Consider the following 11734-nt stretch of genomic DNA (forward strand, 5'->3'; position numbering starts at 1 on the left):
GTCAGTATCCTTTTTAGAGACCTTTAGTTTTCGAGGATTTTTATCTTTTGAACCGATTGGCATTCCACGTTTTAAACGTATTTGGGATTCACGAGGTTCATTATTATTATTTTTCTTGCTTGGAATCTCAACTCGAGCTGGAGCATTAGCAGCTGGTATATGAGATTTAGTGACCCTGTTTATATCAGTAATGCATCAGGTAACTGATTTGCAATTTCTTGTAGATGTATTATTTTTTGAACCTCTGTCTCACTTTGTTTTGATCTTGGATCTAGGTGTAACAATGATGGCACACACCATGATATATCTCGTTCTTGCATTTTCATTTCTCCCCCCTAATGCCGGGAATATTGTCTCATTAAAATGTCAATCAACAAAACGTGTTGTAAATACATCACCTGTTAAAGGTTCAAGGTATCTTATGATGGAAGATGTTTCATATCCAACATATATTCCCAACCATCTTTGGGGACCCATTTTTGTGCGTTGTGGTGGTGCAATAGGAACATACACAGCACACCCAAAAATCCTAAGGTGAGAGATATTTGACTCATTTCCAGAAACAAGTTGTGTGGTGTCAGGTCCCCCGATTTAAGATAGATCTTTACAAAATCAAGTCATAACTCACACAGATAAATGTGTCGACAAGGGAGTTAATGACGGGTTGCCATTTTTAGAAAGATAGAAGTTTGTTAAAGGCGGAATCAATAACAAACAGGGTAGTTGCTGAACAATAAATCTAAAGGTAACTAACACAATCAAGATTCACTCAAAAGATTTCCATTCATATAATGTTCATCATACAAACGTTAATCGATTTAGGGTTTCTTGAAGGGAAAGCTATTTCCATACAATTCTATTCAGCCGTCTATCTTTTTGTGTCTGCTGTGTTTTCCGTGTCCTTATGGTGTGACCTAATTATTACTTTTATAGGCCTGACACCTCAGAACAGCTGTCATTCCTTCTAGAAACCCTAAATGCTAAAATGTATTCAAATTACATATTCAGAAATAATCCTAAGTGTAAAACAAGTCTTCCGGGTAGGCTCTGCAACAATATTCATTTTCCGAGTAGACTGTGTGCTCTGCCATCCTTCAGTACTTGGTAACATAGAAGTGTGCTCGGGATCAGTTTCCGGGTAGACTTTTCTTGAAGAGTATTTTACCAAGTAAAATACTCACCGGGTAAACTTCAATCTTCTTGACTTTGCCTGACTTTTCCCGACAAACTCTTACGAGCAACCTTGTTCTTCAATGGTCCCTTTAACTCTTTTCTAGTGAATAGCTTATTAGCAAAGTGTGCTTGGTAGCACTGTTCCTTACTTAAGTTAAACCTTGCCCGATGTTACTTAGAGATATTCCATTAAACCATCAAGCCTACTTGGACCACTGTATTATTAAAGAATACCTTGCCCGGTCTTCCAATCACTTGGCTTCATGAGCTTGGTTAGCCAAAAGCTTACTCGGGAGTGAACCTTACTTGGCTATGAAGAACAGACTTGCTTGATAAAGTGATCCTTGCCCGGACTTGCATAAACTAGTGAACCTTGCCCGGTAATACACTGATTTGCAAACCCTGCCCGGATATCCACTAAAGAAGACTTTAAGAAGATAACCTGGCCCGATAGACAAAATATCGTACCCGGCTAAGTAAAAGCTTGCTCAGAAGTCTAAGGTGTGCCCGGTTCCATACTTAGTCACATCTGAGGAGGTTGAGAAGATTCCAATCTTCAATCTGATCAGTTTTGGGTCAAATCTTGACTCAACAATCTCCCCCTAGATTGGAACACCTCAGCTGTCCCAAAACATTTCTATGGTTACTTACACTTAGTCAAAATACACATCAAATTAAAGTTAAATTACATATTCAGATAACATAAACAATTACATATTCAAAAGCTGTCCGAAGACATTACAAAATAAAGCCTACTCTATGATTCTTGTCTCTTCCTTTCATTGTAGGCAACTTGTCTTCTGTCAACTATTACTGATGTAGCTCTTAGCTTAAAAATATCAAGGATTTGGTAGTGAGTGTGACTTTCTGGAATGACCAAATCCCTTATATCCGTCAGATCTTAATTATGCAAATAAGTTAAGTCTTCATCTCTTTTGATTATTCCCAGTACCTTTCCATCAGAGTTTCTTAGCACATAATTGTCAACATCTTCTTTATATTCAATCTCAGTAATGATGCCATTCTTTTGAACTGTGTAGTTGGGGCGTGACATTCTTCTTTGAAGACTGATGCATGTATTCATGTTTGACAAATGATTCCTATCTTTGACATTCATCTTGTAGTTCGTTTCAGCAATGTCCATTTTCTTCAACTTTCCAGTCCTCTTAGATCTGTGAAATTGAATAGTTTTCCAGCTTCTTTTTTCTATTAGGAATCTGAATCCCTTGTCAGCTGTACCTTTTAAAAACTTAGAGAGATCATTCATTTTTCTTCCAGCCATCTTATTTTTGTTTCGATAGTCATACAAATTGAGTGTGGCCATTCTGTTTCGATAGTCATTCATTTATCCCACGATCGTTTGAAAATCCTGCAGGCACAAAATTTCCATCCACAAAGCTTCTAGGATTCTCACCTTCCCTCAGAGCTTTTTCCAAATCAGCCTTTTGAATGTAGAAAAGATTTTTCAAATTTCCTTTTCTAAGGCATCAAAAGAGGCTTCATCCATTCTCCTCTGGTTTATCATTATGCCCCTTAATATCTTAATCATCTCTTCATCCTCCCAAGGAATTATAGGTTCATCAGTTGTTTCAGAATTTGATTCCTCTGGAATTGGGGTTTCAACATCAAAAGAGGCTTCATCCATCCACAAAGCTTCTAGGATTCTCACCTTCCCTCAGAGCTTTTTCCCAATCAGCCTTTTGAATGTAGAAAAGATTTTTCAAATTTCCTTTTCTAAGGCATCAAAAGAGGCTTCATCCATTCTCCTCTGGTTTATCATTATGCCCCTTAATATCTTAATCATCTCTTCATCCTCCCAAGGAATTATAGGTTCATCAGTTGTTTCAGAATTTGATTCCTCTGGAATTGGGGTTTCAACATCAGGTGCTTCTTTTGATTTTTCTTTTTCAGTTTGAAGCTTTTGTTTCTCCCCTACAGTCATTAATTTTCTCTTTCTTTTGGGAGGTTCTTGTTCACTTTCTGATTTCTCTGTAGGGGGTTCAGGTTGGACCCTTTTCAATTTTTCTTTTCTTTTCAATTTGTTGTATTGATCCAACACTGATTCTTTTGATAACTTTTCTACTACCTCAGGCTGCAACCCCCTTTCTAATAGGTATCCACACATACCTCCAAACTTCTTTTTCAAGGCTTCAATCTTTTCATTCTCTTCATTTTCTTTGACAAATTTTTCTTTCACTTTCTCTCTCTCACTATTGTAGAGATCTTGAAGCTTGTCATGATTGAAGTGACTCAAATCTTTTTCAGAATATCCATGCTTCCTTAGATAATCTCTGTGTTTCTGAGCATCTCTATTATTTTGTTGCATGAGCTTTTTGATAGTTTCATTTTCCTTTTCTAACCTCTGCTTCAATTCATCATCACTCATAGCAGCCAAAGTCTCAAAGCTTATACCAAAGCTTCTCAATTTCACAACCAATGGATGTTTCCTTTTGGCTTCCATCAAACTCAGCTCAATGTTTGCCCATTGTTCCTCAGTCATTATGACTTGAGGAGACACAACACTGGCATCTTCTACACCTTTTCCATCATTTCCATTTTGATCATCAGATTCATCAGACTTATCCTCCTCCTCAGTTGAGTCATTTACTGCATCTATCTTGGGTTCATTAGGAGTTGGATTTTCAGGGATTGGCACATTTGGCACTCCTTGCATATGTTCTTCAGGCCTTAAGGTTTGCAAAGGTATTGCCCTGATTGGACTTGCCTCATTATCAGGAGTCTCTACAAAGTATTTATTTTGATCATCCCATCTTCCTTTCTTTGCAGACTCAGTTCCTTCAGCTGGTATAAATGATTCTGGTTTATCCCTTTTTCTTGAGTATTTCTTTCCACACTTGGGATCATCCACACTCTCCCATTCATCTGGGTTATGTCTAATGTCATCTTCAATCTGTTGAGCCCATTTCTTTGCAGCCATGGAGGTAACGGACACTCCAATTTCCTCTTCAGTCATCATTTTAGTATTCAAATTGATAGGTTCAGCAGTTTCATTTGACTTCTTTTCAGGTTGGCTTTGGGGTTGAAACATACTAACCACCATAGCTAAGGAATTGTCTGCTTCCTCATCTCTTTTCAAATTAATCAAAGCTTCAATCACATCTTGATCAACCTCATCTTCATTTATCATTTTAGCAATATTGGCCTGAGTGATCAGTGCTTCCTCTTCTGCCAGCTCCTCTGGAGTCAAGGTTTGGGCCAAAATTTCCCTCTCCCTTGTTTCTCTCAAAATATTTTCCTGTTCTCTTCTGGCAGCAGCAGAGGCTTCTTTATCATCTCTAAACAGAATATATTTCTCAGGATAAGCTTTAACAGGCTCTTCTTCAGTCACTTTTTCTTTACCTTTATCAATTCTTTTATGCACTTCTTCCTCTTCATCAGTTTGCTGATAATCATCAATTTCTTTCTCAAGGGCTTCTAATTCTGAGTCATGCTCTACCTTTCTGGAACTTTCACATTGTTCAGATTCAGTGAGTATAAGTTCCTCAGTAGCAGCATCTTCTTCATTTAACACATCCGTTTGAATGTCAGTTAGATTATCACTTGCCACATCAGTCAAGACATCAGTAACCTCATCAGTGGGAATTAAATTTTCTTCATCTACTATTATTTCAACTTCAATTACATTCTCCTTATCATTCCTTACTTCCTCATCCTCCTCACTCCATATCACATTCAATATTTCATTATTGACATCATAGTTTTCCTCTCCTACATCAGATTTATCTCCTTCATAATCAGCATCCTCCATCCTACTTTCATCACTTTCCTCCTCATCCTCATAGGCATTCAGGATGCATGTCAAACCATTTACAGTCTCCACACCTGTATCCTTTTCAGTTTCAACACTCACAATAGCATCAGTTGGCATATTTACATTCTCCCCATGTTTTGGGGCAGCTGAGGTCTTCTCAACTTCCTGCTCCAGGGTTTGAATTCTTATTTTTGCCCTTACCAATTGATCTAACAACTCACATTCTCCATGGTCACCTCCTCATTCCTCTTCTTTAATTTAGCAATTTCTAACATCAAGTCCAAATTTCTTTGGAAGAGGTCTGTTTCAATATGTAGGGTTGTAGATGGTGATGTAGAGAAAGGTTCATATTCAGGTTGTTCTTGGTTTATGGTTTGAGTTTGGATAAAGGGTTATGGTGGTAGTTGTATTTGGGGTGGTGATTGTGTATGGGGCGGGCTTGGAAAGAATGAATCTGTTTGAATTGGACTAACGGTTGGTGGTGTTTGTGGTGTTGGAGATGTATGAGTTGATGTTTCATGATGGCTTAAGGTTAAGGTTTGGGTAGGTGATTGAGTGGTTTGGTCTTGAGGTTGTGGTGATTCAAGTGGTGTTTGAATAGGTAGGTCAGTTGGTAATGGTTGGTGTGGTGGTGATTGTATTGGTTGGTCAATTGGTACAGGTTGATTCTCCCCCTGATCAACTACATCAACATCCATCGCTACTCCAGCCCCTCCATCATTTCCATCATCATCATTATCTCCATCATCACCCTCAACATTATCATCCTCTACTTCCTCCTCTGAGCTCAACTCAGGCACCGGCATAATCTCCAAATCATGGTTCAATAACCATGGCAAAATTTCAAATGGAGTGTTGGGATTGAATCTGTTAGCACTTCCCAGATTTGTAATTATTTTATATGTGTTAGGATTTTGCAACAGATGTGTAATGCCAATAGTAGGTAAGTCTTGTAATTCCCTGTTAAAGATTATCTGTAAGAATATGGGATATTGAAGAAATCTATCAACTTCGGCCTTCTTCAAGTTTCCAACCATGCCATCAAATATCATCTTTGAAAAATTGAAAGGCAGATCATATATAATACCAACAGTGGCATTTGCTAAATTACGACTCATCAGAGTCCATGATCCTTTTCTTGGAGCAAACCCCTGTATCAAATGGTGAATTAAGAATCTATACAACATAGGGAACATCCCTTTTTGAAATTGTCCATCATGGACAGTTCCCTGATACCTCATCGTCTGCTCAAAGATCCTCATCAAATGATCAGTATTGAAGTTTATAGGGTTATGGTCATTATCACGTAACTACAAACATCTTCTTATCATCCTTTATGTCACATGTATCTCATGGCTTGCAACAGTTGCGTCGATTCTTTCCCATTTATGTCATCAACAAGTCTTGCAGATCGCCAGAAATCTAGTGAATGATTTCTGTAGATGATTGGGCATTCTGTGAAAGCAAAACTCACATTGGATCTAGCCATCCAAGTAATCATTCTCTCAACTGGCTCATTGTCAGGAGTGACTTGTAATAGTGCGCACATATTGTGCTTTGGTTCAAAGGCATATTTAGGCTGAACTTCTTCTTCTTCTTCTTCTTCTTCTTCTGCCATATCTGAACATCACAATCAAACACATTCAAAGAGAAATTAGCATAAAATTTCATTACTTTAAGCAATTTCAAGTTATAAATTTGAAGAAGAAAGAGATAAATTTTTTATTAAGAACCTGATCTTCGACAAATTAATAACCTAAACACAAAAACAGAGTGTTAGCATATAAATACATAATCAAAGCCCATTATAGTCTAATCGTTATCGGAAAACACATTATTGGGTCTGATTAAAATTAGGGTTTGTATTAGAAATGAATGCGATAAGTCGGTTTAGGTTTCTTTGAGAATAAGCAGTTGCAGTGGAAGGAGATAGAGAGAGAGGGAAAAATAATGTTGAAAAATATCTCTAACTCTCTCTTATATAACTTTTGAAAGTGGGTTTTAAATGCATTTGTCGTGTAGTGAATTATTAACTATCAAGCATAATAACCTTATCCATTTAAAACAGTAACAGCTAAACCTTACCCGATACAATCAAAATGCAAAACTTTGCTTGGTAAAATTCTCATTATATAAATTGACAAAGTTTTCCCGGTACCTTCCACTTACAAATCATGCTTGGTCAAATTAAGTAATTTAAAGTCAAGATATAATGAGGAAAGCTTACCCGAAATACCAGATTTCTTGAGAACTAAATCACAAGATAGATAATCAAGTATAAAATCATCAAATAAGCAATCTTGCTAGGAATCAATTAAGATACCCATATAAATTTCTCAATTTTAAATTAAAATTCCTAAATTTGCATAAACCCTATCAGTACAAGAAACACATTCAATCAGGCAAACTTTGATGCGTAGTGTGCCCGAGCAACCTTCTTAGTGTATAGTGTGCCCGAACAACCTTCTTAAGCAAAGTATACCCGAATAACCTTCCTAGAGTATAAAGTGTGCCCGAAAAGATATCAAGCAGACAGTTACCCGGAAAGTCAAATGTTTGATATTACCAAGTATATTGAGGGAACAATAGTGTACCCGAAATATAAAGTGTGCCCAGAAGACAAAGTCTGCCCGAAAACACTTGTAATTTCAAAGAAATCATAATCACAAACAATACATAGCATGCCTGGAAATAGATTAAGCATAAAACACCTAAGTGTGCTATAGTCTAAAATATCAAAGCTTGCTAGGATAATCATATTCAAACATCAGGTATGTTTGGGAACTAAACTAAACTAAACAGTGTAGTCTACCCGAGAAACTTCAAATCATCAAATCATACCCGATAATGACAAACTTAGATAAAAACATCTAAGTGTGCCCGGATAGGTTAAAAAGCATACAACCTTACCCGTAAAACATATTCAATCATAAACAGTCAGGCTTGCCCGGAAAGTGGCTAATCTTAGTAAACTCTACCCGAAAAGTATGAAATACTTAAAGGCATGCCTGAAAATAGTAAACTTAGATAAAAGTATCTAAGTGTACTCGGAAAGGATATAAAACATTAAACCTTACCCGAAAATACATATTCAACCATATTCAACTGTTTTGTGCCCGGGAAGGTTAGAAAACATCAAACCTTGCCCGAACATACATATTCAACCTATTTTAGGTAAAATGCAACACTTTTTGACTTAAACCACTAGTAAAAGATATTTCTAAGTTATGTATCATTTCAGATAATAGTTTAAGAGCAAATGGTGCATTTAGTGATCAAATTTCAGTTATCTTTCTCTTCAAAACAATTTCTTTTATAAACTGAAAAGATCTCAAGAATGGGATCATATTGACTAAGTAGCTTTCTCAATACTTCATTCTCAGCATTATTATGACTACAAAGACAGGTCAACAGCAGGTCTAGACTTAACATAATTTTCATTTCTTTTGTGATATGATTAAAGTTCAATTAAGTTGCAGAAAATTTAATGGATAACACATGTTGTATTTTGATGCTCCTTATCTATCCTCAAGGCTTATTTGGCTTTCTCCAGATCACCCCAATTTGACTTTGACCCCCTGGTTTTGGTTAAAACTTTTAATGTTAGAACATATTTTTGAAAACTTATAAGATATTTCTTTTCAAATCTACAAACATATGTGAGGTTGAACGTTGGACTTACATGCCACGCAAATCGGACTTACAGGCCTTTCATTCAGGATGTTTAAAGGACTTATATTATTGCCTCCACCCTTGTAGTTCTGGAATTAACCCTCATGTTTGCATTTTCTCAATAAAAATTTATGAACATGTATCAACTTTTGATTGACTAAATATTTGAAATTATGTAGTTCACAACTGTTCTTTGTCATTCTTTAAAAGATGTTTCATTTTTGGTAACCAAAGACCAACAAGCTTGTGTATGACTGGATAATCACTTTTCTGCCTATCATTTGAAAAGATTTATCTAGGAACATACATAGACAACAATGTAACTCCACATAAATCTTAGCATTTAATTTATGTTTATATCACCTTAGATTTTACATATCGTGAGAAAGAAACCATACATGTTAATGACTGTACTAAGAGTCCTTTTAGCCTAATAAATCCATATGATTGGCTAAGTAGTCAATGTACTATCATTTCCCAATTTAAACAGTTTTAATTTCAGACACCCCAATATCTTCTGTTTGACTGGTAAATGGCTGTTCTGTTTGACCACAAGTGGTCAACAGGACCAAACATACATGTGAGTATATGTCCTTTCAAATCAGAATTATTGACATAGTTCTAAGTGAATGAATATAAAACAAGTTACATATTGCCCCAAATGACTTCAGTTTTCCAGGTTAATGGCTATCCTATCTGTCTGAAAACAGATGACAGGACCAACATATACAAGTATATGCCTTTCCAACTTGAGCAAATGACATAATTTTCAGCAAAAGTAACTTTTGAGACTTTTCATTGAAAATCCTTTTAAGCTTCTTTAAATCTTGAACTGTTGTATTATCATATCTCAACACCATTAACAACTTGCTCATGTTTTGATCAAAATTTGTGATTATGCAAAAATTCATTTGAAAGCTTTAATTTTGACATAAAGACATATTTTGACACAAACAGTTGTAACATATTCAAATCTTAATCATTCTTAAAATCATCAAAACAAGTAGACATTCTTAACATTCATAGTCTAAGCTATCCTAATAACATCAAGATGATCAGATAACACACATATTCAAGCAATCATAATCAAGTGATTACTCATGACATCAGATAAGCATTTAATCAGTTTAATCAATCCAAACTACTTATCATAATATCAAAACAATTAACTAATAGTCAATCATTAGAATCAATGACACATAAATTGCACAGATAATCAGTTAAGCACAAAACAGTTAACATCAACCAAGTAACATATTCAATACATACTCATTCAACATTCAATGTATGTGACCTCAATCAAGAATAGTCAATTAGCACATAGAGATACACACTAAGCACACATCCTCAATCAGACCTCATCTGAGTTGATCATCCCCAGGGCTTTCAAAAGAAAGTTGAATCTGGTTCTGTCAGTGGCTTGGTGAATAGGCCAGCCAAGTTGTCACTTGTATCAACTCTTTGCATTTCAATCAAACCTTTTTCACTACAATCTCTTATGAAGTGATGTCTGATTTCAATATACTTAGTCTTTGAATGTTGCACTGGATTTTTAACAGTAAAATCAGCAGCAGTATTATCAATGAAAATAGGAGTGTTCAGAAAATTCAAACCATAACAAGCATTTGGTTCTGAATCCAGAGAACTTGTGCACAACAGGAAGATGCAACAACATATTAAGCTTCTGCAGTTGATATGGATACAGTTGTCTACTTCTTGCATTGCCATTACACTAGCCTGTCTCCCAGAAATTGACATCCACCTGAGGTTGACTTCCTGCTCATGTTGCATCCATCATAATCACTATCTGTGTAGGCAATAAGGTCAAAAGACTCATTCTTTGGATACCAAATTCCTAAATCTGGTCTTCCCTTCAAATATCTAAAAATTCTTTTAACAGCATTCATGTGGGAGACTTTAGGCCTTGTTTGGAATCTTGCACAGACACACAGCATACATAATGTCAGGTCTTGTAGCAGTTAGGTACATCAGGGATCCAATTTTGGCTCTATATTCATGTTCATCCACAGGCTCCCCCTTTTCATCAGCAATCATCTTTTCTTTGGTGTCCATTGGAGTTGAAGCTGTTTTGTATTCATGACATTTGAACTTGTTCAAAACTTCCTGCACATATTTAGTTTGGTGAATGAAGATCCCATCAGCTTTTTGTTGAACTTTCAGTCCTAGAAAGAAGTTCATTTCTCCCATAGAGCTCAAGTTGTACTTGGACTTCATTACCTCTTCAAACTCCATAAACATCTGTTCATTTGTTGAACCAAAGATGATATCATCCACATAGACTTGTAACAGTAGCAAATCTGATCCCTTCATTTTGTTGAAGAGGGTCTTATCAATGGCTCCTCTTTGAAAACCATTTTTAAGAAGATGATTTGACAGCTCATCATACCATGCTCTAGGAGCCTGATGCAATCTATAAAGGGCTTTATTTAGCTTGTACACCCTGTTTGGATACATTGGATCCTCAAAACCTGGAGGTTGAGCAACATACACCTCTTCATCAATCTTTCCATTTAGGAATGCAGACTTAACATCAAGCTGGAACACCCTAATGTTCTTTGAGGCAGCATATGCAAGGAAAATCCTGATAGCCTCAGGTCTTGCAACTGGTGCAAAGACTTCCTCAAAGTCTATTCCTTCTTCTTGAAGGCATCTCAGTGCCACAAGTCTAGCTTTGTTCTTAATCACCACACCCCTCTCATCCCTTTTGTTTCTGAAAACCCATTTTGTGCCAATTGCAGACCTGTTTCTTGGCCTATCAACCAGATCCCAAACATGGAGATCTCTGAACTGTGCCAGTTCCTTCTGTATTGCTTCCACCCAACTGTTTTCCTTTAGTGCTTGAACAATTTTCTTTGGTTCTATTTGGGATAGAAAGAAGGAGTATAAACAGATGTTTGCAATTTCAGAGTGGCTTCTTGTATCTCTTTCATTTATATCCCTAATGATGTTTTCAGAGGGATAATTCTTTTCAACATAAGGGGATTGAACTATCATATCTGCAGACATATTTGTGTCAAGATTTGATTCGTTGAGATCTGGTTCTTCAATGATCAATTCTGTTTCAGCATCATGAAACTCTGGTGCTTCTTCATTGTA

This window comes from Bidens hawaiensis, unplaced genomic scaffold (genome assembly GCF_021521415.1).
Source record: "Bidens hawaiensis isolate Kalapana, Puna unplaced genomic scaffold, B.hawaiensis_p1.1 tig00008123_1, whole genome shotgun sequence".
In the NCBI taxonomy this organism is placed as follows: Eukaryota; Viridiplantae; Streptophyta; class Magnoliopsida; order Asterales; family Asteraceae; genus Bidens; species Bidens hawaiensis.